The sequence below is a fragment of the Triticum aestivum genome, chromosome 6A, assembly GCF_018294505.1.
Source record: "Triticum aestivum cultivar Chinese Spring chromosome 6A, IWGSC CS RefSeq v2.1, whole genome shotgun sequence".
Lineage (NCBI taxonomy): Eukaryota > Viridiplantae > Streptophyta > Magnoliopsida > Poales > Poaceae > Triticum > Triticum aestivum.
Genome location: NC_057809.1, coordinates 596,968,020 through 596,973,186, shown reverse-complemented (window position 1 = coordinate 596,973,186; position 5,167 = coordinate 596,968,020). Strand labels below are relative to the sequence as shown.

At 44.3% G+C, this 5,167-nt stretch overlaps 1 long non-coding RNA gene across 1 annotated transcript; it reads left to right on the top strand.

The window, feature by feature from the left end:
- Window positions 1–698: 698 nt before the first annotated feature.
- Window positions 699–3,669, top strand: LOC123128824 (uncharacterized). The gene is made up of 2 exons (XR_006463456.1): window positions 699–1,471; window positions 3,358–3,669. It is a non-coding gene; the product is annotated as an uncharacterized lncRNA (long non-coding RNA).
- Window positions 3,670–5,167: the final 1,498 nt, after the last annotated feature.

Genomic DNA, 5,167 nt, shown 5'->3' with positions numbered 1-5,167 from the left:
TTGTAGAAACATGACAGTGTTATTTCTGCGAATCGAGGCGTGCTTGTCGTGGAACTGATGTGCTTGTGCTTTGCTTAAAAGCGTCACCATCCATCTTCTTCTACTCCGATCCAAGTATCTGGACATCAGAGCAAGAGCGAGATGGTGAGAGATCGGAGATGGAGGCGATTCAGACGACCACCGTACGTCTTATCGAGGTGGTCACGGAGAGCAACCCGCAGCCCAACGCGCTGCAACGCCTCCAGGGGCTGCTGATGTCCGCCACGGCGCATTCCTTCTTCGACGCCAGCTTCGCCGCCTGGCTCAAGGGTGCACTGGATGACTTCATTCACAAGTCACTACAAGAAACCTGTTAATACCTGACAGATTTCTGGTGACATTCTCAGATATCGTCATCGATGATGACAGTTTCTCTTATCCGTCATGGAAAGCGTCATGGATTAGCAGGATGTGACCGCACCCCCTTGCTAGTGCTTAGTCTTCTCTTTTTCTATACATCATTCGGACCGCCACCGATGGTTGCTGCTGACGTGTCCCATGTGACTCTTTATTTGTCCCACCTGTCAGTTGGTGTAGCCAATGATTTATATTAAAACTAAAAGAGAATGCGCGAACTTTCCAGAGAGCGTGCGGACATGTAAAATTTTAAGTCGCCCACACGGGCCGGTGGCAATTTTTTTGACCCAGACTACTTAAGCCCACAATCCACACCCATCTAACCCTAATCCTCTTTCTCTCCTCTGTTCCCTCCGCCGCCACAGCTGCCCGCGTCCGATTTTGGCGATTGCAGCGGCTATCGCCGGCGCGGAGCACCCCACTGAGCTCGCCTCGCTCAGGTCCATCCTCCCCTCCGCAAGATTTCCCCCTCCCGGCTTCTACCGCTCACCGAAAATCCAGTCCCGTGCTAGGGTTCTCTACTCCGGCACACCCTTCATCGTCGGCGCATCTCTGGCGGGCTCTGGCAGCTCTTATTCGTCGTCTACGGTGCCCGCAGTTGTCGGTCCACCTCGAGCAGGTCGGCGCGGAGGATCTCCTCCCGCAGGTTCCATAGACACAGCGCACCCTGCAGTTGCCGGTCCGGGACGAGGGCGGGCACAGCGAGCCTTGTCCTGCTCGACGACGATGCTGACAAACACCGGTGCTCCTCCTGGTCGACCTCTAAGGAGGAGCGCCAGTACAGCATCAGCACGCCCTGCAGCTGAACCCCCCTTCTCCACCCATCCAGTGGCGTACAGGATGTCAGCAAGTCCAACACCCCCTTAGCCCTGCGGCCCTGCCTCCTGTCCTCTAGCTCCAACGATTTTTATTTACCGTTAAGGTACATGAATCACTCATGGAAATATTCTGATATTTATGTACTGACTTGGTTCTTTGGCAGGAGGAGTTAGTGCAGAATCAATATCAGAACCATCAGAAGTTCATGATTGGACGTGGTGTTATTTTGTTCCAGTTTCTAGACAGAGCCATATATGTACGTATATCTATATTATATGCAGTATGCTGGTACATATATCTATGTTATATGCAGTATGTTGGTATGTTCAAATCATTGTTCCAATCCATATATACCACATTAAAAATGTATTACAGGCATCGACAATATTCCATCTCAATGCAAGCACAATGTCTCTCCCTTTGTCAGCTTGACAAACTACACTTTTCAGCATCTCTGCTGCTTAGAGTTCTAAGAAGCTTGATTTTTGTGTAAAAAATTAATTCTTCGTGGTTTTATCCAAAATTTACATCTCTTCAAAAGTTTAGCATATATAAGAATAGGAGTTTTATGTTACTTCCATGTTTACATCATGAATGCCATGGTTTTGAACATTTTCAGTTGTATTTGGTAGTGCGAGGTTAGTTGTCCTCCTATAAAGCTAACGAGCTGTTTATTGTGCACGAACTCTTTCTGGTGAACATTAGGTGAAAAATGACCAAGCAAGAACATATCCATGAATTGAGTTACTTATTCCATGTATTCGGGCCTATTTTTTATCTTTTTTAGAACAAGGCAGTGCATTCATGTATCAGCTACATGGCAAAATGTTGTGCTATCGTTTCTGGATAAATGGTGCTTAGGTGGTGTATAGTCAGTTCCCTTCACTCTCCCTCTCCCAGTTTTACAGTCTTTTCCCATCTTTTTATGTCGAATTGATACATTTATGTCAGTTTTCGATTCATTTGCTACATAACAGTCGAAGGTAGGAGTAGAAGGTAGGAGTTTGTGGTTCTGTGATTGTAGTTGTATATGATGATTTGCACCATGTGTTTTCTCAAACTGTAGAAACTCTCTTACAAAAACTGTGTATACAGGAGCGGCACAACTCAACTAAATAGTTCATTTGGATGCCTAGTAGAGAAATAATAGGGTCCCAACAGCAATACAATATAGTCTGAGTTGTTTTTAAGATAACTCGGACACCAGTTGGCAGGTTATGATAACCGTCGCTTAGAGGCTGATTTTTCACTAATAGTTATTGCTCATTCAGAAGGGGAGCATGACTCCACCAATGGACATGCACCTTTCCGTCGTTGAAATTTAAACGCTCGACATTCTTGTATTTTTCATGTATGTTGTAGTGGAGTCAAATATGGCCTCTTTTGTTAGGAAATTATATCTTCGGATATTTTGGGTACATTCCTTGAATTTTTGCATCACAATCTCTCACTAATACTCCTTCATTATGTTTCTAAATGTATTTTGTTTGTTCTGGAATAAATCATATACTGCATTTTGCATCATTTAAATGCGCTGGTTCTGATCATATCTCCACTTTTGTCCTGTATGTTTTGCGAAATGGAGTAATTAACTTGAATTGTTAATGCGATTCACATCTTTGGCATGTATAGTTCATATAGCTAATGCCTCCCTACAAATGACTTTGACCCCACTACAACTGTTCAAAGTTTACATGCATATTGTTTATGTTGGGTTCACTTCATATAGGAGCAAAATCTGAGAAGTTGTTGCGTTCAGGTTTATGTGAGTTCTTGGTATGGCTCCACTTCGACGTTGCTTAGTTGTAATATCATGCCTTTGAACGACTTTTTCATAATACTTCTGTTGTTACGCAACCTTAGCTGGGCTGCATTTCTTATCTGAGTTGTAGTGGAACTTTTTATGTCAAATAAGCACAACGGAGTTTAGTTCTTTTCTCCCTACCAACTCTATTGATCTATTACAGTTCATCATTACTTTTTGTTGTTGCTGGTTGTCTCTTTTCACATGTTCAATTAAGTTTGTTGCACTAGTTTGCATCCTGGGAGTGAAAAAATATCGTGATAATGTGTAAGCTACTTCTAGTTTTACCTACTGGCTATTATATTTTATAATGTGACGTAATTTTCATAATGTGGCAGATATTGGTTTATGGGAGCAGTTTCAACCACAACGACATGCATTTTGATGACTTCGGTGTGCAGCCAGAAACATCGGATCACCCATAGTTGCTGTTTGATGAGAGTTGGCCTTGCTGATTTGGGCGGTACTGGCTGGAGAGTAGCATAGTGTTCTTTGAGACATGCTTGTAAAATTAGTGTTTTCTGGGTCTTCTTTTTGCTCCTGTACTGATATATTTTTGGTGTATATTTGTAATTTTCTTTTTTAGTGAAATGAGCATATATTTTTCGCCAAACTCTTAATAGCCTGAAATTTCCATGGACCAAGAGAAATGACTGATGGGCTGATGTCTTTGGATGAAATTTGTGGGCCTTACCCGAAATTATTATGGGTTGTCCCTTTTGGACACCGAGCTGAAATATAGTGGGCCAAAATTTAGATGGGCTGATTACTATATAGGTTGCCACGTCATATCCATGTCAGATGATGATGTGGCAGGCAAATTGATGCCGTTATGAGTATGTCAGTTACGTGCCATCCATGACAGTAAAGAACCGTCATGGTTCATGACGGTTTTGGATGATCCGTCATAGAGTGTGCAGTGGTTAAATTGTGACGCGATATACATGACAGATTTTAAATCCATCATGTATGCCCTTCCACGACAGTTTTGCACATGCCTGTGACGGACTTAATCCATCATGGATTAACAGAATTCTTGTAGTGAGTTCAGCTTCGCCAACAGCAAGGTGAAGGACCTGACTGCTCGCCTCCATTCCATGCGTCGCCTCCGTAAAGACTAAGCCTCCGCCTCGGCTTCCGCGACCCGGCTCGCCGGCCTCCATGGGAACGATCTCTTTCGCGCGTTGATGGCCCTGCAGCTCCCGGTTGGCACGCCGCCGGAGGAACACCTGGAGGTCGCTCTCGCCGCGCAGCGCCTCATCATGCATGATGACATCGACAAGTTCAGCCACATCTACGGACATATTGTTTATGAGGATAGCTGCAGCGCCGTCCACGAGTCAAGCATGGCGGCCTACTTCGACCATAGGCAAACTTTGGTGAAGCTCGTTCAGGAGCACATCCACCTCGCCGACGCCGCCCCCACTTCTCGTCCAACCTCTGGACCATCTAGGGCACAAGCCCGGGTGCCTGGATTAGGTCCTTGCCTTGGCTCTCCGTTCATTTGCTGCAAGCGACATCCCACATGCTTGGAGGCAAGTTCTATATATTTGTGCTAGCTACTACTACTTTTGAGTTTCCAGTGACCCAGTCGATCTATCATGATCAGGACTTCTATTTATTGTGTGTGCTCTACTATGAATTTGACTCTAATATTGTATGTTTGTCGTTAATTTCCATTATTAATTAATACCATCGGTCATTTAGTATTACCAACTTAGTTTATCTCTTGTAGTCCACTTTTTATGCATATCTCTATATGCGTGCACATGTTTCATTTGTGGTGATGTTAATCTACATGCCTCCTTGTGCCTCTTGTACCTATAAAACTGTGCGTCTGTTATCATAGCACGGCACTTCCTCTGTGTATGTCCATGACCTTGTGGTGAACGTTTGGGTGGAAACATGGTGCACAGCCTAGAACATAGCGTCCCGTAGAATCACGACACTGCCGTTTCTGCAAATTGAGACATGCTTGTCGTGGAACCACTGTGCTCGTGCTTTGTTTAAAAGCGTGCCGTCGCTATCTTTTAAATACAAGGAAATATAGATAGTCACAAACGTCTACGCCTTTTATATCAAATAATATATGTAACATCAAGAAAGAAGGATGACGCAACGTAATACAGAACCGTGTCCGTAGGGAGT